At 42.8% G+C, this 23,438-nt stretch overlaps 1 long non-coding RNA gene across 1 annotated transcript; it reads left to right on the top strand.

Annotated features, from left to right (window-relative positions):
* The first annotated feature begins 10,094 nt into the window (after nucleotides 1-10,094).
* LOC126544121 (uncharacterized) lies at nucleotides 10,095-21,299 on the top strand. Its single transcript, XR_007602064.3, has 5 exons — nucleotides 10,095-10,410; nucleotides 11,162-11,252; nucleotides 15,391-15,576; nucleotides 17,399-17,560; nucleotides 21,194-21,299. It is a non-coding gene; the product is annotated as an uncharacterized lncRNA (long non-coding RNA).
* Nucleotides 21,300-23,438: the final 2,139 nt, after the last annotated feature.

The raw sequence follows: 23,438 nt of genomic DNA, 5'->3' as shown, positions 1-23,438 counted from the left end.
TGTCTCTCTCTCTCTCTCACCTGTCCTAAGTAGATGTATTATCTTACCACTTCCAGTGCCTCGCTTTCTATCGTAAACTGCTGTTCTCTTCCGAGACAGTTAAACATTACTTTAGTTTTCTGCAGATTAATTTTTAGACCCACCCTTCTGCTTTGCCACTCCAGGTCAGTGGGCATGCATTGCAATTGGTCCTCTGAGTTACTAAGCCAGGCAATATCATCAGTGAATCGCAAGTTACTAAGGTATTCTGCATTAACTGTTATCCCCAATTCTTCCCAATCCAGGTCTCGGAATACCTCCTGTAAACACGCTGTGAATAGCATTGGAGAGATCGTATCTCCCTGCCTGACACCTTTCTTTATTGGGATTTTGTTGCTTTCTTTATGGAGGACTACGGTGGCAGTGGAGCCGCTATAGATATCTTTCAGTATTTTTACATACGGCTCGTCTACACCCCGATTCCATAATGCCTCCATGACTGCTGAAGTTTCGACTGAATCAAACGCTTTCTCGTAATCAATGAAAGCTATATATAAGGATTGGGTATATTCCGCTCATTTCTCTATCCCCTGATTGATAGTATGAATATGGTCTTTTGTTGAACAGCCTTTACGAAATCCTGCCTGGTCTTTTGGTTGACAGAAGTGTAAGGTGTTCGTGTTTCTATTTGCGATTAGCTTAGTAAATACTTTTTAGGCAACGGACAGTAAGCTGATCGGTCTACAATTTTTCAAGTCTTTGGCGTCCCCTTTCTTATGGATTAGGATTATGTTGGCGTTCTTCCAAGATTCCTGTACGCTCGAGGTCTTGAGGCACTGCGTATACAAGGTGGCCAGTTTTTCTAGAACAATCTGCCCACCATCCTTCAACAAACCTGCTGTTACCTCCTCCTCCGCAGCTGCCTTCCCCCTTTGCATAGCTCCCAAGGCTTTCTTTACTTCTTCCTTTTGAGTTTTTTTATCATAACACGTACAATTAGGCTACAAATTCTCTATGATTGAGCTAAAATGTGCGCTTGAGTCTCGTGAGGTAAAGACTGCTACAGCTCCAGATTTCATTACATACAATATGTTGCAAAACATGGGATCGAATGGTCTATTGGCACATTTGGAGTTACTCCATGATTTGTGGAAGGGAGTGTGTTCCTGAATTGTGAAATATAGTACAGGTTATGCCTATGTTGCAGCTTGGTAAAACTTCTCTTTTCCTTGAGTATTTTCGTCCTGTGAGTCTGACAAGCTTGACGCAATAGTTATGACGAGCTGTTTATGCAAGGTCACGGAGAAAATGATCGACACTAGGCTGGACTAGTGGTATGAGCAAACAGAAGCACTTCCCACTCAGACAACAGGATTTCGAAGGCGGCGATGCACCATGGAGGCAATTTCGGATATGATTACCTATGTGCAACAAAAACAAGCTATAGGAAATGTCACAGCTCCCGCCTTTTAGACATTAAACGGGCCTTCGATACCGACAACCACGTTCATACAGTGTATGACCTGCTAGAATTGGGAGTCTCTTGAAGAGGACGACGGTGAATATCCGACCTCTTGAATGGCAGATGAATGTTTATTCAAACAAGCGAAGGAAAATGTTGTCCTCATAATCTTATTCAAAAAATCTCCCACGGCAGTGTCTTAAGCCAGTTTTTCTTTAATGTTTCATGGCGGGCTTACCGCAGAGACTTCCACCTGCACTATGCTGATCTACATATGCGCGCCTCTGGGTCATATGCCAGCATTGCTCAAAGAACTTCGCAGGAATGCCTAAACATTGTGGACAATTTCTTAAACAAAAGAGGATTAGAAATGTATTACAGTAAGACGGCTGTGTTACCCTTCACCAGATGATCTCTGAAGGATCTTCAGCTGCGCCTTGACGGGCAACCTTCAGACATAGTAAAACAACACAAATTTATTGAGCTTATCTATACTACGCAGAAAACTTTCGTGAGAATTTCACACCAAAGCCCTCGAAGACCAAATAAACTCAATAAAAAGTGTGCTTTGCTCCGTATCAGGCACAACATGGGGAGGGTCGGTTTCATCAAAGCTAAAAGTACATAATGTACTTACAAAGCAAAAGATAGCATTTGCTTCATCTGTTCTGCGTGGAATATCGGGCTCATCTGAAGAGCCACTTCAACGATGAATAGCTAGCGCCTTAGGGTATGTTGAGGCGTTCGTCGAGCAACCTCAACTTCCTTAGTAATTGCAGAGGCACGTTGTCCTCTATTCCCTATTATGAGGGCGCTTGAAACCTGCCCACCCTAATTTCGCATTTCACTGCAGCACAAAAGGCACCCACTAGCAATTCCACTTATTGAGAAAAAGGGCAATCATCAATACGGTGATTCAGGTATACAAAAATTTAGTGCCACATTGCAAATTTTTAATCTCAGATATCTCCTGCCCTCCATGATGGTTCGTCGGTCAGAAAAGTGAACCTTCGATTGCAGGAATTATTTGCAAACGAGACATGTTGATGCTAGCAGCCCAACAAATAGCGTTATATCAGTTATAATTTCGGTTCCCTAGTTATATTCAAGCGTACAAACATATCTCATGACATGCGCACTCTTCTGCAGCTGCCTCTGTCAATCAAGAGTGAAGCCGAATAGTCATTTAGGCTGCTTCACACGACATCATCAACAACAGGAGAGCTTTTTATAATATTCTCTTGGTTACAATGCATAAATTGAATGCACCTATGTGAACCTATGCCGACTGGACTGGACATTGTGTAATTGTGATTTGGGGTCGACTTTCATTTTAATGCGTTTAAGTTAATTCTGTTTTTTTTTCATATCTCTATGGGGAAAAGAGTAGCCTGCGCCAATAAAGGAAACGTCTTCTAAGCACAATATAATAAAAAAATATTCATTACAATTCGTTTCTTAGTCAATAATAGGCTCCCGTTTTTCTTGCAAATTTGTTCCGCCTGGGTAGATTGATAATCTGTAGACAGGCGACTGGAGTGTCAGTTGTGGACTCTTTAAGTGCTCAAACTAAACCATACGGTGTAGCACATCTGTTCACTCACAATGTCTGCAGGACAGACGCGTTACAGAAAGTGGGATATCTGTAGAAGTATCGACAGCTGGGTGAGTTGGTAAAATTTTGGGATGAAATAAAACAACGAGAAAATTACGACAGATGATGAAAGAGACAACTCGCGCTGTCGTGGTGCTGCGTTTGAGTATGCGCCTCGGCTGCGGGAGGTCATGGGGTCAAAACCACGCTGCCGCCGTTTGACCACCGGCCATCTAAACAGGCACAGGCGCCTCGCGGTCCGACACTCAGCATTCGTTCGGGCTGAATCGCGCCGAGAAAAGTGCGCGCGCCATGCAAATCCAATCGAACACTGTGGGCACGACAAAACCCTGAAATGTCCGGACCACTCCCATAGCGACAATTTTCCATGTGGCGTTCCCAAGGCACCTATTACGCGGGGACGACTTCGCGAGAGAGGGAAGCAGCCTTTTTCAAGCGTTGATGTCCCGCAACGGTCGAGTGTAAGGCCAGAGCGGCTGGTTTTGTTACCTGTTCTTGGTGCAACCTTGCTGATTTCTAATCTTATTGTTACAATTTCTTCACGTTATCAAATTTCGGCAATCGTAGCACAAACAGTAAGGCAGAACAGTAATCGAGTTCTACTTCTGTAGCACGTAGGATTAGGCGTCATCTGTTTAGTGCAACAAAAGTAATTTAAATTGGTTCTGCAAATACTAAAAGAGAGGGTTTCTACGCTTCATATGCATTTGAATGTGGAAATCGAAATTGGGCTCGAGGCAAAGCATTTTCTTAAGCAATTTTCAACAGTTAACACAAGGGTGGTTGTAAAATTTGGCTCCAGTATCGCCGGCACAGCTCGACGACTGCTGTCTCCGTCAACAACCGAGGCGAGCGGTACTCAGGAGCAGAAATTAATGCAGCCATAACAATCAACCACCACTCTCACCAGCCTCGGACGCTTTGAGCGTGCCGCCGAAAGAGATATGAGCTTGTGCGCTCAACGGTGCTCGACTAATGGCCACCGCAGAACGTTCGCATAGGGTGCTGCTGATGATATCGGAAGTTCTGTGCAGGACGTCTATCAATTATGCCGGAAATCGTGGCCGCATACATTGTACACCTAACTACATGGAACTGACTCAAACAGCGCTAGCCAGACGTTCTAAATTAAATGTACTCGTTGTTAACATCGTCGATAAGAACCAAGTACAGAAGACGACAAACTGTGTGAGTACGCAAAGAGGGGCAGGCTAGTTAATCACTAACAATAGTTTGAAGAAACTGGCAGTTTGTTGCAGGAAGTTAACGGGTAAATGACGGAATTAAACCCGAGTTGTGTCAAACTTGCAAAGTTGTTCGTTACTTGATGCTAGGTATAACAGCAAGCACGATACTTGGAATATATATATATATATATTCAGCGTCGCCTTGCTGTACTGCAAAATCAACGCTGGAAATCGTTTTGTGAGTCTCTCGATCCGCGTAAACCTCTGTCGGTTGTCTGGAGAACAATCCGTGGACTTCGAACAGCTCCTCAACAGCGTCGTCCATTTAAGTCTCTAGCCCTACATCAAGGACGCTGAGAAGTCGAGGTAGCCGAAGATTACTGCGCAAGGATCGCGGGTCCGGCGCTCACGTATTCACCTTGTGCACCTATTCCCATTGTGCCTCCTTGCTCCCGAGATCCTCGCATAGACGCTGCTTTCTCCATCGAAGAACTGGAGGCCGCACTTGCTGGGTGCACGCAATCTTCGTTACCAGGACACGATGGCATCACATACTCTGCGCTTGTAAACCTTGGTCAAGAGGCCAGAGATGCCCTTCTTGGCCTATACAACGCATCATGGCGTGACGGCTTGGTCCCTACAACGCGGAAATCCAGTCGGCTTGTTCCACTCCTCAAGGCTGGCAAATCCCCGTTGGAATTGTCATCTTACCGTCCAACAGCGCTGGCCAGCTGCGTCGGCAAGGTAATGGAGAGAATGATACTTACACGGTTAGAATGGTACTTGGAATTCTACAACGTCTATCCAGAGGTGATGGCTGGTTTTCGACGTGACCGCTCGTCAATAGATAGCGTTATCGACCTGGTAATATACGTACAACACCAGAAACATCTGAAATGAATCACTGCGGCCCTATTACTTGATGTTAAAGGTGTGTACGACAATGTAGATCATCAGGCAATTCTGGACGCCTTAGAAGCTGTAGGGATTGGTGGACGCACCTTTCGCTGGATATGCAACTATTTTCATGGAAGATCTTTCGTTATTTTGACTGAAGATGGACCAACGCCATCTAGCTATACCAATCGTGGTGTACAGCAAGCCGGAGTCCTCAGCCCTACCCTTTTCAACCTGGTGCTCGTTGGTCTCGCTGATTCTTTACCGCAAACCGTACATCTTTCCGTATATGCAGACGACATTTGCATATGGGCTTCAGGCGTGACACGTGTACAAGTCCGCGCGCGACTTCAGAAAGCCTCAGCGGCTGTGTCAAGATACCTAAGAAGACAAGGCCTGGAGCTTTCTGCTGAGAAATGTGTAGTCGTTGGTTTTACTCGCAAATCAATGGCCCCGTATGCTTTGCGGATTAATGACCAAATCATACGATATAGGCGAACGCACCGATTTCTTGGCGTCATCATTGATAGAGACTTGTCTTGGAGCCCTTACATCTCGTACATGACTAAGCGTTTGGCCGCCATTGTGGACCTTCTTGCGTTTCTCGGCGGGAAGTCCAGGGGTGCAACAGTACCGTCAATGTTGCAACTATATCAAGCACTGTTTTGGGCTTCCTGCGGTACAGCTTACCTGTAATAGGAAATACTTGTACTACGAATATTCGCAAACTCCAGAGCGTACAAGCCCAAGCACTCAGGACTTGTCTCGGTCTTCCCAAAACAAAGTCATCGATTGCGACAGTGGCCATAGCCAGAGACGCTCCTTTCACAGTCTACATTGATACAGATGTCCTGAGAGCGCACATCCGACACCTGACTTGGATTCCCTCACACCATCTTGCTTGTTTGCCAGCAAAAAGGCCACTTTCAACTTTTGAAAGAACTATTGTAAGACATCAGTCGTACTTACCATCAGAATTTACGCCCGCTTCACGATTGTCAGATCCATTGTGGTGTCTGCACCGGCCGCAAGTGCAACTGACAATTCCAGGAATCAGAAAGAAAGCTGGAGCGCCATTGCAAGCTTTGAAACATGCAACTTTGGAGCACATTCACAACGTGCACAGATTCCGGCAACATGTATACACAGATGGCTCAGTAAAACTCAACAGCGCTGCTGCTGCAGTCATCATCCCGGCGCAATCTGAGGAAATCAAATTAAGAACTTCATGTGTAACCACATCGACGGGTGCAGAACTCGCGGCGCTCCGTGCTGCACTTGATTTCATTAAGCAGAAACCACCGCAACAATGAGCAGTCTTCAGTGACTCCAAGGCAGCTCTTCAGTGCATACGAAGCCCAATGCGCCACGGACCCAATGAACAACTGGCCTCAGAAATTCGGCACATATATCATCAAAGCTATGACAAGGGACACAACATAATCTTTCAGTGGCTTCCAGGACACTGTAACATCAGCGGGAATGACCACGCCGATGAAGCCGCCCGACCTGCACATGAAAGTGGTCAACGAGTCTTCATTCCACTTTCGCGAGCAGATGCTGCGGCTGCGCTGCGATTGATGTCCCATGAGTGTACTTTGCCCCTGTGGGACTCCAATGTTTTCACCATGAGTCGGTTGCGTTCGTTGTCTCCGGACATACGGATGCACCTCCCGCCTGGACTGCCACGACGTGAACAGACCATGTTTTACCGTCTGTGGCTAGGCGTTGCCTTTACAAACGCCTATGCTTTCCTCATAGGAATGGCCAACAGCCCCACGTGCGACACATGTAACATCGACGAGACGCTCGCACACATTATCTGTGTCTGCCCGCGATACAGTGCTGAGAGACAAGTGATGTGCAGAGTACTGGACGAGTTGGACAATCGTCCACTTTCAGAACTGAAAGCTTTAGGCCAATGCTCCGAAAGAACATCCGCGTTGAAGGCCTTACTCGCGCTATTAAGGTTCTTGCGGTCTACGGGGCTTCACGACAGACTCTAAGAATGCCGCCCCCTACCGCTCTGTAGTGTACGCGCTTTGTTCGTGCTTGTCTCCCTTTCTTTCTATCTCCCCCTTCCACTCTGTTTCTCTTTTTATCCCTCTTAACCCTTCCCCCTGCGCAGGGTAGCCAACCGGAACTACCTCTGGTTAACCTCCCTGCCTTTCTCTGCATTATTTTCTCTCTCTCTCTCTCTATATATATATATATATATATCTATATGTGGGCACGACACATAGAGACACAGAATGTGCGCTGCACATCTAAATGATTTGTTATTACACGTATGCTTACAAGAGAAGAGCAAAAATACCAAAATTACGTTGCGCTTTGGTTTCTCTGAGAATCAGCAGTGGATACCTATTTCTCCTGTTTCAGGGTTTTCTCTTATGGTTCTCAATGAAAACTAAGCGTAAGATATTTATTTTTCTAGATTTTTCACACCTGTCAGCATAAATTTTGCGTAGAGATGTATTAAAAAACGGCGCAATCCTTTTCCCTTTCTGTTTCTCCGCTTACATACATTCAAAATTTCAGTACCTACTCACCCAGACAACCAACTTGCTAAAACGTGACATTTGATCAAATGATTCATTCCTTCATTTTATTGAGCTTAATTTGTTGTGAGCATGTAAGAGGTTGGTGCAACGTGATTGCTTCAAACGAGGGCCGAAATAGGCCTTTCGAGCCGCTCATGCTTTCAGGGTCTAACTTGTGCTACATAAATTTATCAAGCGGCCACCACTAGCATTCGCGATAATTTACCTATAATATACCTCGCTTTTGTGTTTACGTTGAACAGGCTTGCATAATTGTGAGGCGATAATCACGGGGCTACACTCTTTGACTACACTACACCACTGCACTTAACTGTATTTCTGTACGTCCTTCCTGCTGCTGATTGGGATTCGCTTCGACAAGCACGCAAAACTGTATCGCAAGCGTCTTTGTCCATCCTGCCCCTGTATTCTGAAAACAAAGTTACACCATTCAGTCGGCCCTAAGACAGCGTGCCGCTTTGGACGCACACTGTAAAAAATTTCCGTAATTATACGGAGGATTTCCGTCATTATACGGAGAACTGCAGTGTAAAAATACGGAAACTATGTCATATTTCAAAAATACGGCAAAATCTGCCGTTAATATACGGAAAGTGCTCTCCGTTTTCAGCTTTACGGACATTTTCACTGTAATCATATGTACGGCTATACACTGTTTTGGACGAAACAGACAGAATTCCGTATTTTTGTTATGCGAACATCCGTATTATTGTGAGAAAACTTAAGCTGTCTGAATGAGCGCTCGTACTCGTAAAGTTTCAGCTAACAATATTTTATTGAACACGCAAACTGTACGCATTATGAAGATGCGTACAAAATGTGAGAGCTAGCCTTCTACCAAAAGCTGCAATAACAGATCGTATAAATATATATACGCATCTTCTATTGCGGTCGCAGTTTGCCGCGCATGGGCCTCGCTGATCATATGCGCAAATATATGCGTGTTCTCGCAATGTTCTCAAATTAAGCGCTTTGTAGTTAATAACACAGCATATATGTTTAAGTGAACGAAGAGCCGTGGACATACGTGCATACGTAAACAAGCTTGCGGCATTCAGGTGCTGGTGCACTGGGAATGACAGTGGTGCTCTGTATACGCCAAAAATTCTGTGCACTCTAAATCAGTACCGAAACGCAGGGAGTGGTATAATGACCGTAACGGCATTTACATTTTGCAACAAATGGTCTCGAAGGGGGCTGGCGGCCTATAGATCCAAGTACAACGGTCGGATGAAATTTTCGAATGCGGCAAGCAATTAACCCAAGTGTCAAAGGGCATTGCTGAACTGCAATGTAGTTGGTTTAACTCATTCCCATAATATTTACAAAATATCTCGTCTCTGACAATAACTGCCCATTCATTGAGACAAATCGATTACGCATAATCTTCACTGTTCATGTGTTAATTCTTGCGATAAGATGTAATCGCAAACATTTGGCGCTTCATCTTGAACCAAGACCGGTATAAGCGCTCTCGTTCTTGTACGGTAGAATAAAGAACGCGAACATGCACCGACATGTGTGTAAACTACTGGAAGGTGACTGAAGATGAAGGACCTATTACCGTGCTAGTACTGTGTGTACTGTCAAAAAGAAGAAAAAAATAATACGGAAAGAAAGAATGCCCAGTGCCGAGATGTAACGATTCAAGCTTCATTTCTTTTTGACCTAGAATGCAACACCATTAGTTCCATGTGCTTTATATATGGGTAATGTTATGACACAACTCATTATTTACCCGTTCATTACATGCACCAACCAGCCCAAATTATCACTATACTAGAGATTATGGACGCATCGCAGTGCATTGCTTTGCACTTCATTGCAGCACAGGGGTTAGCTATCCCCAGTAGCGAACGCTTTGGTTGACCTCCCTGCCTTTCTGCTTCTTGCATTCTCTCTCCCTTTGTATAAAACGCACTAACTTGTGGGAGAGAAAGTGTTCTCCTCTTTTAGAATTCAATTGTCAAGCAATTATATTGCAGTTCCAGTAACTGTATCGACCGGGTCCCGGTCGAAGAAACCAACAGCAGGCGTTTCAAGACAACAGTGAACTGTTATGTTTATTGCGCTGGGCATTTTATACCAGAGCGAGGGAAAGGGGGTAGTGGAAATAGAGGGCAAGGAAAGGCACGTGTCGTTCCAGCGTGCCAAGATAGCTTGTGCTCGTTGAACTGATACGATACAGTAACTAGAGCACAAATGCGAAAACGAAACCGATTCTCCGCGCTCACAGAGTGCGGCACCAGGGGGCAGCGTGCGCTGCGCGTCCGTTAGGAGTGGCAGACGGAGCTGCACATGTGTAGTCAGCCGGAATTTTTCGTTGTAAAAGTTGTTAATTTGCCGTAAATATCTCTTGATTTGTACTCAAGAGTGAAGCAAGACTCCGACGAAGAGAGATGGACGCATCGGGAGCGAAGGACAGAAACGATGGATGGTTACGCTGCTTGGGTCTCGGCACGTTCGAATTGGCAAAGTTCCGAATTTGTCGCTGTGTTTTGTACGCTTGTGCGCTCGTCATTTGCCGTCATCGCGCGGAGATATTTGCGCTGGATGTCTTTCACTTCGTCTACAAAACTCTGCACGCTGCGGCATCGAAGAAGTTGTCCTGTGTTTGGGTGCACGTATGCGCTTGGACACGGATATATCCTGCTTGCTCTCAACGGGTGTTCAACAGTCTACGCGCACTCGTAACTTGCTCATGAGGTAAGTCCATTTTAATCTTATTTGGTTTGCATAACGTAGGTGTTAAAGTGATGTGTGGTAAGCCGGTGTCGCGAACAGAAATGTTGTTCCAAAAGACCACTATGCAACGTCTTAGGGCAAAACTGACGCATGAATGGGGAAAGGGATCACCCTATCTTTTCAGATCGATTCCAGTCGTAGCGCGATCGGCTCGATCGCAATTTCCGTGAGGTACTTCTAACCTTTTGCTCACTCGCGTTAAAAGCGTAGAATAAAACTGCGTTCAGTTGCGCACTTGTATTGACGCTTGTATTGGCTTGAGAGCATACTGTATCCGATACAAGAACTTCTGTTAAAATACGGAAATAAACGTTCGAGGCAATAGCAGTCGCTCACTACCTGTGATCGTTACTTTCTTGCTTGGGTGCACGTTTTAATTGTGACCAGAAAAAAAAAGTTCTTTGCTCTGGCTGCTCTGCTGTGTTTCCTCGGTGCAACTTTTTGCAGTGCAGCAAGACGTGTTGCTTCGAATGATGTCTGGGCAGTCAAGGCATTCGTGTCAGTAAGCAAGCAGTAAACGGGGTATCAGTGCGAAAAAAATTGGACATACAAGAGAAGCGAATGGTATCATCATTGACTCTTTTATTTTACGAATAATTCAGTTGTATTACTAAAGCGGAGAGTGGATATGCATGAAAGTCAGATTGTATTGATACTCAGCAAAAACAAGGTAACTTATCATTACTAATCAATCCTTTTCTTTTACTGAAAGGCAAGTTGCTGTTGTGCTGGAGCTGAGAAGAGGTCTGCTGCCTGCAATGGGTCCATCTCTCTCAAGTTATCGCAGTATTGTAGCTCTCAAAGTGAGTGGATTTTTTATTCTCTTAGCTATTTGCCACCTGAATCATGATTGCTACCTGCCACCTGAATCAAGCTGTGTAGGTGATCACTGTTAGTGACATTGAAGTGCTGGTGGACAAGCACTCCTTTATGATTGCAACGCATATGACATAGTGTAGCTGTGGCAGTATGCGAAGGTGTTCATCTATAAGCCAAATTAGGTTCTTTGAGGTAATATGTTAATATATTGATGACATTGGATTGTGGTCTAGCAGGCAAAAATGCTAAACAAGGAGAAGTAATTTTAATTTGCACTTGGTAAGATGTGCAAGCAATTCAGGCTGTTACACATGAAATGGGACATTTGTAGATGTCTTCTACAATGCTGCAGTCCTGAATAGCTTCAGAGTTTAGTGATACCACTATAATTTCTCTGTAAAGCATGCAGCAGAGTTTAGCATTGGGGGAGGCTGGCATCAACAGGCGTCTCCTTACTTAGTTAGTTAAATGGGGTTTAATGGCGCAAAAGCGGCTAAGGCTATGCTGCGCCAAAAATGAGGTGTTTTAAAATCCAATTAATGAAGGAAAAGGCTTTGTTAATAATCTATATTTTATGTAAAAATACAGTGTCGTCTACAAATTTACGAACGTCACATAATGGGACTAGCGGATCATCACCTAAAATTAGAGCAGGGTGTAAAGGTATGTGTAGTTGACATAATTTGTGCAAAAGTGTTCGTCTGTGTGTTTCAGTCTGCGTACATGTGAGTAATATGTGCATAACTGTTTGTGGCTGTTGACATTTCTCGCATGTTGGTGTGTCTTCTTTCGTAAGTAAGTAATTGTGTGTGAGGTGTGTGTGCCCAATGCGTAGTCGGCATAAAACTACATTGATGAACCGCTCCTGATGGTAGCATGACTTCCACTCGCCAACTATGGGTTTCGTGAGATGTAGTTTGTTGTCAGCACAATGGTCCCATTCGCGTTGCCATTTCGCCGTTAAGGCTTTTCTAATCGCGTGGATGCTATCTTTCTATGGAAGTGTTGTGTTTGTTATCTCTTTGTTTGCTGCTATCGATGCATATCTATCGGCTGCTTCGTTACTCAGTATGCCAACATGACTTGGTACCCAGCAAAGTGGATTGATCTCCCATATTTGTTAAGCGCGACCATGTTTAGTATGTCCCCTAACAGGGGTTCACACTCATATTTTAGGTTTAGAGCCTTCAGTGTACTTAAGGAATCAGTGTAAATGACTGTGTTTTTGTGCTTGCCAGTGATAATCTTTTTAACTACAACCCATACAGTGTAAACTTCAGCAGTGAAAACAGAGGCATGTTTTGGTAGACGAATACTTCTTTCCCAATTTTCTGTTACGGCCCCCTACACCCACGTGTTCTTTTGTTTTGGACCCATCAGTGTAGAATTGCATGTGATTTTGATATTGGTCCTGAAGAGCACAAAATTCTTGTATAATGTGGTCGTGAGGAGTGTCTCTTTTCCTTAAATGTGTTAATGTCCAGTCGCACAACTGCGTGAAATCGTACCACGGGGCCAACCATTCTGGTTTCTTGGCAACCTGGAGGACTTCGTGGGGAATTTCATAATCCCGACACTATTGCTCATGCCGCAGTACAAGTGGCCTAATCATGTTTGGTTTATTTGTGTAGTGTAAGCGTGAGTTGCACTGTGTGACGATGTTGTAGCATATGTGTTGCGGTGATGACTGAATTCTGAGTACGTAAGGAAATGTGAGGAATGCTCTGCGCTGCTGTAATGAGGGTTCGTTACATTCAACATATAAACTTTGAATAGGTGACGTCTACTTACTGTGAAGTTCAAATGAGGTGTTACTGTTAGGGTGACTATATATAATTTATGGTTTAATTCTAATCTTGTATGAGGCAGACATAGTTTACCCACTTCGTTAAACAATAGAGATGTAATATCTATGTATACAAGTATTACCCATTCATTTATGCCATTTGGACAATAGCAGAAATGCATGGGTAATACTTGTGTACATAGACATTACATCACTATTGTTTAACCAGGTGGTGCCCCTGCATGCTAAATTTTACAGGGCTATTATTAAGTAATGTCAACTTTTGTTGTAACATTAAGGCACCTTTTATATTTTTACAGATTACCACCATTGTGTACCATCATAGTGTGATATTTACACTAAATGTATTTGACTTTGCTATAAAACCCTGCACAGTGGTGCATCATGAAATGTTTTTCTGTAGTTTCTGGCCTCAGAATGCACTTCACGTTATATTCTTGTTTGCAACAAAACTATAATGCAGGTTTCTCTCCTTATATTTTGTGGCACTTCAAGCTGCGGCAAGCTAAACCACTGGGCAGCAATACTGGAATCGCTACTGCGTGTGGAGCTGTCTTCAAACACACACAAGGAATACATAATTGCTTTTTTAGCGCAAAACAATGGACACAAGAAAGACGACAGAACAAGGCGCTACTCTCAACTGACATCACTTTATTGCGTCCCTCCTTTGTAGACAGCAGAATCTAGAAGAACATGCGCTGTGAACACCATGTGCAGGAACCACCAACATCTCATCACTAGAGCACACTCATGTGACAGAATAAAAAAAAAACATATTGAGCACTGTACAAGGTTAAGGAAGGCACGCTAATGCACTGTGACCCCAATGACTGTATGAAGAAAGGTTCCGATAACTCTCGGGCGGTGGTATCACGGCTCTTTTTCAAAATCGTAGTATCACGAAACATTGCGAACATGAGCGATCCATACCAACAGGCACAGGTTCCCATGTGGCTCAACATTGTAAAATATGGAAGTGCAAAGCCATGTTTCGTGATACTATGATTCTGAAAAAGTGCTGTGATACCACCGCCCGAGAGTTATCGGAAGCTTTCTTCATACAGTCATGGGGGTCACAGTGCATTAGTGTGCCTTCTTTAACCTTGTGCAGTGCTCAATATGGTTTTTTGGATCCCGTCGCATGAGTGCGCTCTTGTGATCGGTTGTTGGTGGTCCCTGCACATGGTACTCACTGCACATGTTCTTCTAGATTCTACTATCTATAAAGGAGTGACGCAATAAAGTGATGTCAGTTGAGAGTAGCGCCTTGTGCTGGTCGCCTTTCTTGTGTCCATTGTTTTGCGCTAAACAAAGTATTTATGGATTCGCACATACTAGCCCGCCAATGCATTGTGTTGAACGCAAAGAAATGCTGCTTTGCCTTCTTTGACTGTGTTGCAGGCACTTCTGAAGTACTGTCTGTCCAATAACCTTGGTGGCATGGAAGTGCCGTCCACTTCTATGCGTTGCTTTCTGTTTCATTGTGGCATCACATCACATTATATTCATAATGTGTATGTACTTTTTCTAAGAGACCCATATTCCTATCCTTGTGTTATATTTGCTGTCGCATTATTTATGTGCAAATGACCAGTGCTCCAAGTTCCATTTTATCGCAAAGTAAACTACTGGTACCTAAACAGTTCTGTATATCAGAAAACCAAAGCCGAACTGCTGAACACTATCAAGCAGCAGCCTTAGTACAGTGTCAAGTAGTAAGATTTTATTGGTTATGCAGAGGCGCATAGCATACCTCTTTATTACTTGCTGAACAATTAAGCTGTGTGAAAACTGAGTATTTATGTAGCTTCAACCACATGCTATTGGCCATTGTTCCTGCCCTCAGCAAGTGTGGAAGATTATCATGGCATTTCTTTTTCTAACTCTTTTTCCTTATTACAGTGGGATTACTGCATGTGTAAGTAGGAAACGGATCACATAGGCAATCAAAAGCCAACAATGTGTAAACTCGGAACATTGTACAGTTTCATTACCCAGAATCAGTAGAAATACACCATAAATGATTGACTATTAACTTTTACTTGACACAAAGCTAGAGCATACAGTAAGCATACTGTATGCTCATACGGTGTCACATCAATTTAAATTTTAGTGTAGCTTTACAGTGTACGCTTCTATTGTTGCATTCTGTCAGAGGGATGGTAATGTTTCGCGTGTCTAGCAACTAGACTGTCTATATACAGTAGTAAAAATGTGCGAACTGTATTTTTTAATGATTTGATAGAATGTGTAGAACAATAAAGCCATACAATCAACGCACAGTGATGTGACTTTCTCTGCACATGTTGCAGGTTCAAAAAAGTATGGTGGAAGCTGTTGCCAAGGTTCCGACCAGAAAAGACAGCCAGTATAAAAGGGTCCACACCACTGATCTCTACTACAGGGGATGGACAGCACATCGAGCACCCTCGACTGAAGCCAACCTTGTCCCGGAAGTTGGTGCTTCACAACTTTGCGGCAGCACTTCGTTTACACGGGTGTGTGGCATTTCTTCCCCTAACATGCCTGCCTGATGTGCCATAACCTACCCAAGCAGTGTTTCGAGGTGTCCAGAATTTTTCCATTGCAGTGTCTACAGTGTAGCTAACATAAGTGGCGTGCAATGGGGACACTGGTAAATGAGAAAAAACTTGATGTAAGAGAACACTATCGTATACGGGTTCAGATTGTCATAAAAGCGCTTACCAGACATGTAGAGACCTCCTAAAATGCAAAAAAACCACAAAGAAAAGTTTTTCGGCAGCAATATTATCTGATCGCACGCACTAGTTAGTCCACCATATGCCCTGCTTCCAGGACAAGCGCCTGCATGACACCACATTTCCACTGGCTTCACCTGCATCCGGTGCGGTGTGCTGCATCCAGCAAAACATTAGAAATCACTGGTGCACAGTGTTTTCTGTCCCCTTTCTCGACACCTACTGAACACATGGTAAACTGTTTCCAAAGCAAAAAAACAGAGGGAAAGGGCTCTGAACACATTGCATTTTAAAGTGGCTGGTACTGGGTAACGCAAGTACTGTGGCATAGTAGATTTGCACCAGGCAACCTGGGCGCCCAAAAAGGCTGCTGTTTACTTGCAAATGGCCAACGTATTGTGGGCATGTTGAAGTTCTTTTTTTATTCTCATCGCTTATTTAGCTAGTGGAGACAGCTTTCACAACTGGAGAAGAAGCCTTGGAAGCATGAAACACTTCACAAAACCAGCTTCAATATAACGTGTCTGCATCACAATTTCATGGCTGCATGAGTGAACCCTCTGGTTAACATGTAAGAGTGTTCATGATGTTTGCTATGCATTATCCACTTTATTTACAGGTCAACCCTATCTTGAGATTTAAGCTGATGTTGCGTTTAGAGAAATTATGGCCGAGAGCCAGCTTTTGAGAATACAAATTGAGCTCGACAGATTAAACGCCAGAACAAGTCGTTGAGGATTTCAGATCAAGAATCTTCAAAGGCCAGTTCATTTAGTGGTGTTAATATTCTGCTCAAAGTTGTTGATTGTTACGTTCATATGGTGCCCAAGCATTGCGGTAACAACTTCACTTGGAGTACATAGCAAGGGTGTATTCGACGTAAGCTGCTGGCTTTTTTCTGTGTTTTCAAAAACTGGTTTCTTGTTCAGTTTAAATTTTCAAATTTTGCATTGTTTATTAGGTGTTGTGTCCTGTTTCCTTTTCCTGCAGCTTCTTAGTTAAGCATCTGAATAGTGAACACAACTTGACCTTTTGCTTGATTTTCTAGATTACACACCCTCGATGCAAAACAATTAATTTCACTTCAAAACTGCTTGTACTGTACTGAAAGAATAACTTGAAGCAGCCATAGCCACCAATAACACGCAAGAGATGATTATGAAAATTGTAATATTGTTTTTTGATCTACAGGGTGTCTTAACTATCGTGCACCAAGATTTAGAAATATGTAAATGCGATGTAACTAGACAAAATGAAGGTAATGTTGTTTGCCGTTGCTTGGAGATACTCTGATTATATTTTGCATTCTGCCTAATTACATACTTCTTAATTAGTTAATAAATATCTCAAATAATTAAATGAAATGTGTCAATGAAATGTTGTAGGGCAATATAAAAGCCTCCTTATACACTTTTTTGTTACTGTTACTCATTGTGTGCTACATAAAAGTGTTTTTCCAAGGAATAAGCCTGCGAATACACATAAAGTGTCTTGAGTGGCCAGTCATGTGTCAGTTTTGTGGTGCAAAGCCACGAATACACCTTAAATGGGTTCTTTTAAGAAAAAGACTTGGCTCAGAAAATTATCCTTCTTTATGCAGCCTGTGGAGACAAGGTTTCTTAGACATGGCCATGGCCCTCAAGGAAGATGCCGAGGCCACAGGCAGTTCCTCCAGTGACCGTGAAAAGGTCCCCTGGGGCACAAGTCTAATTTGGCACCCCTACCTTTCTCCTGCAGCTTTTCTGTCTACTTAGCTAACCAGGTGGGTCAATGATGGCAAAGGTAAAAAAGAATCAACAGCTTCAAACGTAGAACTTGCTCAAGCTCAACGCATTTTTGATGTGAAGTTTTTCCCTTATCATTTATCAAAAAACGGGTAATAAGTATATGATATGGTCTTCATACGGACACCTCTTTCCCACAGAGAATTAGCAGTAAAAAAAGCAGCTTATGAAGGCTTGAATATTAGCTGGGATGATGTGGCATAGATAGGATAATGATTATGAATGTTTCTGGTAAAGGTAGTAGTAGTAGAGTGAATAATCAGTTTATATATAGATTAAAAGACATTTGGTTCGAATGCCAGAATTTTAAATCATCCCAAATAATTCTTGCGTTTGATAGTCTATGCGCTTTGAGTGACAGTGCTTCTTGATGCTTGCTTCTTGCTGACATCATTTTTATGCTGCATAATTCACCTGTTTAAATTCCCTATTTCTCCCGTTCAAGCAACTTTACATTCATCATAACATACCTTGTAGATGAGTTCCAGAAACTTGCTGATGAGATTAGGGGGCGGTGTGCACCCCAGGCTTAGATATGCATTCAAGAGCCTCATATCTTGCAAATGTTAGAAATACTCCTGCTAAGCAAGTTCTTGGTGTCATACAAGGTTATTTGCGAATACGAATTTGCCTAAATTTAGAAAACAGTCAATCTAAAGCATGTCAAGCAATATCGCTGACAGTACACACACATTCCAACGGAACTAAATACAAATAAATATAGCACCAAATGCAGAATCATTGGCATGATGCCATTCTTTCAGTGGAATAAAATCTGTCCTGCGTTGTAAATCTGGAATCCCTTATAATCCAGACTGCTAAATGCCTCATGAGGGTTGTGACGTAAAATATGTGTGTATTTATTCCTCGTTTTTTTACTTTAAGACCCGATAATGCTTAAACAGCAGTGAAAGAACTGAGATCACGGTACTTAATACTTTATATTGCTCCAGAAATCCGTTTTTCTGCCGATCGCAGCATTTGACACTAACAATTTTTGACAGAAAATGTGAGACAGAAGGCACATAACACTTAAGGTGGTGCTATTCACTTTGATTGTTTGGGAACAAAACTCATAATGTACATGTTATGGCCCTACGTGTCATTGCCTTTGAACAACAAAAAGGTAGGGGGTTTGCATTTTGCAAAACTGCATGGAGGTTTTTACTGTGTGCAATTAAAATTAGAAACCTTCACAGCTGATACTAAATGCATTCTCCACAGCTTTAGGTTATACAGGTGCACTATATTACATAGAACACACTCTTACCTCATCACTGCCCACACTCTTAGGCAAAGTTACACCCTTTGGAGTGCCCCTTCTGCCACACAATGATAATCGTCATCTGCCTTGTTGCGTTTCCTTTCTTTAACGCTGCGAGCCCTGTACTTTCCAGTAACGAACGGCATGCACATTATCAGCATGATAGCATTCCCGAAAGGAAAGTAGCGGGCGTGGCGTTTTAAAGAAAGGAAACACATCAAGGCAGATAATGATTATTGTTGTGTGGCAGAAGGGGCACTCCAAAGGGTGTAACTGCCTAAGAGTGCAGGTAGTGATTCAGATTCTTCAAAGGTGTTTCATTGTATGGGATGGCACATCGCTCTTCACTTATTTGCAGAATATTGCATTCCGATTGTGTCATATAAGATGAATCCATTAGAGAGCTTTAACTTGCCCTAAATTTATTACAGCTCTGTACTGGCAAACTGGCAGCAGCTTGCAGTGCTTGTGGAAAAACAATTGTAACTGCCATATTATATGTAACTGCTAGTGCACAGGCATCGGCAGCAGCAATGGTTAGGGTACACTTGTTTCTTCTGTTCTGGGGTATGCATCCTCCACGAGAAAGTAGTTTTTTTCGTCTTCCTCTTCTACCACATTGGAATGTGAAATGGGGTGTAATTTGTAGGGTATACTCTTGCATAAACTTCATGAGCATTTATTCTTGTCTGTGCCACAGATCATTGTTGCTACCACTATAAAAGCAGTGTACAGCACCCGTAGGGAACAATCTGTGAATCTTTAACGAACAGTAAGGATAATGAATAATCGAAGAATTTTTAGTAATTTTCAACAAATTTAACACTCTTTGCTTTCCACTGTGGTGTTTTTCAAACTGTAATGTTGGCACAAGGTTTGTCTGCAGGATGTCATTTTGTGTGAATGAGTGCACTTGTGCGCATAACACCTCATCGTCAACAATCTGTTGCACAGAATGTCATTAGCTTTCGTATGCATTGGTCACTATCGGCTGCTCCTTTGTTAGTTGGAATGTAGCATTTATGTAAAGCACATTTGATGTTCTAACAAAAAGCATTGTGCCCTCTTATCTTCTAATTCTCCTACTTGATGCCTAGTGCTATAATAGCATGGTTGACACCATGAGAGTCAGTGTGGTGTATAATTGTGTCTGGTGAGGGGGGGGGGTGTACATTAACTTAAGCAACTTTTCCAGACGACTTGAATCAATATTGTGAATGCTGTTTTTTTTTTTTCAATCACTGTTACCAAGTTTCACTTTGGTTGTGGCAACAAGTTTAATGTAGTTCGCTAGCACTCCTGTAATGTGCAGGCATCTGTGTTGAAAAAAAGACCAGCTAATGGTTTGCGAGGAGCTAAGGTCCACTTAGACCATTAAATTTTGAGCTTGCACCGGTGGAAATAACTGGTGAATGAAAGCACACCCAGGAGAACTGACCATAATATTTTCTTTCAATATAATAATGCTGAAGCTTTGAACTGCATATGAACTGACTTGTTTAAAAAATGACCCATTTCCTTGTTCAAGTAAGACAAAGGTTCCACAGGAAGACAGAAACTTGAAGCCGTCAACAGCAGCATGAATATAAACAGCGCTCAACGTTTTGCAATCTTGCACCTGGTTATCATATTGTCCATCCCATTTTTTTCCACAGGCTGTTCTTTACTGTTTTATGGTCATACCCAGTTTAATTTTAATGTCCCTATTTTTTAATATTTCGTTAATATATCTTTTCTTCATCGCCTTTTAACAAGATATATATTCGTAATGTGCCTTCATTTACCATTTGCAGTGATCTTAACCAGATGCATCTTGATACAAAATTTATTTTCCTTAATTCTTCGTTTTCCTTTTCCAAAAGTGCAAACTGTTTATCTTAATACCTATTTTGTCTTCTCGGAAGATTAGGTCTACTGGATTAATGACTGCTTACATGTGTACATCATTTTCTGTTTTGGTCACCCCTACTCTTTGCAAGAACTGACAGTAGTGCTCATACCCGCTCCATCACAATCACCACTGCTAAGCACACCCTTCCTTCCTTTATTTTAACACTTTGGCTTGTCTTGACCTATTATATGCACCAGTTTCTTCCCCAATGAGTCTATGGGCCAGTGAGCTATGCACAATCCAAAACAACACAGCCAAGGAAAACATTTGCTACCCTAATGACAAGCACCTATGTCGAAATGTTGGCTATAGCAACATCCCTTGCTCCAACAATGTTGGTCTACTTACATGTTTTTCTAACACAGAAGTTACTGCTTTGTCGTGTTCTGTGATTATACTTTTTTGCCGCTTTCTTTAGGATGGATATTCACGAATACTATTTGTTTCTCCTAACAGCAGCAAGTTTATCCTTGCAAGCATTTTGGGTCAAGAACAACTTTCACCAGGAAGAAGTGCAAGACGAGTGATTGAAGAAAATAAAGTTGCTTCTGTGATCTAAGAACTTGAGGACTGAAATGTTGCACCTTTGTGTATATATGCTATGCAGTGCATTCATATCACAAAGTGCAAAGTGTTTTATCTCTGCAGCCATGTCAGTGTGTTGGCAAGACAATTTTCTCAATGGTGACCTGCTGCTTTGTCTATGAGCTGCCTTCATGACATTTGCATTTAAGGCGATGTACTATCGTGGACAAAAGTACCCTGGAAGTGCGAGCGTTGACCAAATTGCATTTCTGTTCAAGACCGCTGAAAACAGTGGGTCACGTATGCACATTCCGAACGCAGATGGTAGCACGGCTGATCCCAGCAAATAGTGCACCATAAAATTCGGTCGACTCTCGCACGTCCTGGGCAATTTTGTCCCCGATGGCACATTCTTCGAACAATGGATATGCTCTGCAAGATGAAATACGGGAAGCACCTGTACTTTAACGGATATAGTACAGATTTAGCATACGGAGTCTTTCGTTTTCTGAATACGGCAAGCGCCTGTATTTTAACGGTTATAGTACAAATTCAGCATACACTGTGTTCCGTTTTCTGAATACGAGACGCACCGTACTTTTACGGTTATAGTACAGATTCAGAATACTGAGTCTTCCGTTTTCTAGATACAGAAGCACTCGTATCTTGTATTACGGTCTCTCTTTTACAGTTGTCCGTTGTACGGAAATGACCGTTCTTAATTTACGGAAGAGTGTTCGGTCACAAATTACCAGCAAATTTTCTGTAAAGTAAGGAAAATTTTTTTTACAGTGCAGTTATAGGTTAATGTTGATCCCGCCGGGTGTTCAAGTAGTGCCGAAATATTATAATGAGCTCTTAAACCAAAAACAACATAATATTAGCCTCTATCTGTGACATAAGTTGCATTCGTGTGACGACATTTGCGCCTTTAAATTGCGTATCCGTAGTTGAGGCGATTCTATGCATCACAAGATAATCACGTAGACAGTATTAGCATCTTTGCTAAAGGTCAATGCCTCCAAATCATGAAAGTTGCTGAGTCCCTGCAGACTTCTACAACAACTAATTTGCCACACTTTATTTTCTTGCGCTATATTCAGCCTCGCTCTAACGCATGCTAGCCTGCTGGTTGTCTCGGAAGGTAGAGCGACCTCCTCGAACAAGCATTCGCGCCGCGTTCATTGCCTGGACCAGGAAGAATGTTACCTTAGAGACGCAGGAATAAAATGAGCTAACTTATAGCATTTCATTATCACATTCATGAAGCCTTTGCTTTATACAGGTGATGTACGTTGTATCTGGATAAGTTTTTGCGCCTGCAAAGCGTACGATCTTTGATGGCGTCGTTACATAAACTTATTAAAGCGATTAGCATCATTTGCCTACTTCGGGAATTTTGAGCATATCTATCTCTCTATCTATCTATCTATCTATCTATCTATCTATCTATCTATCTATCTATCTATCTATCTATCTATCTATCTATCTATCTATCCTCTTACGCCGACAAAGTGACCCAAGCAAGTCACCTATCAGCTTGGGCCATTCGTCATCTGACTTTTGTCGTGCCGTCGTAGTCGCGCCTTCTACACCACTCAAGAGGCCCTAGTTGTCCAATAGCATCGGCCGTTAGGTATTCACTCGTGGTGGAGATGCCTTCATGTTCGTTGCACCACCGTCATTCCAACTCTGTCATCCTTGTATAATGACGCTGTCGTCGTCACGCTATAATCATCCTACAGTCACCATCCACTCGCGGCATGGTCATCGTGATGTCGCACGGACGTTCTATTGTCGTTTCTCCAGTGTCGGCATCTAACTCAGCTGGCTCTCGTCTTGCAGCCGTCGTCTTGCTGTCGTTGTCACCCCATCGCCGTCATACCGTCGTTGTAATACATTCATTACCATACCGTCTTCGGCATGCCGTCATGGTCATTCCGCCGGTGAACCGTCGTCATTCTAACCTCGTTATTGAACTGTCATATTGCTGTCGTCGTCGCGCCATCGTGCTCACGCAGTTGCCTTCATGCAATAGTCGTCGTGCCGTGGTCGTCATACCACCTTCATTGTTTCAGCAACGTCACTTCTACGTCATTCTATTGCAATCATGCCATTGTAAGTTAATCGGGATTGTACCACCGTTGTTATGCCATAGTTGTCATTACGTCATCGT

Source organism: Dermacentor andersoni, chromosome 10, assembly GCF_023375885.2.
Source record: "Dermacentor andersoni chromosome 10, qqDerAnde1_hic_scaffold, whole genome shotgun sequence".
Lineage (NCBI taxonomy): Eukaryota > Metazoa > Arthropoda > Arachnida > Ixodida > Ixodidae > Dermacentor > Dermacentor andersoni.
The sequence above is the reverse complement of the archived record's forward strand: the minus strand, read 5'-3'. Positions and strand labels throughout refer to the sequence as shown.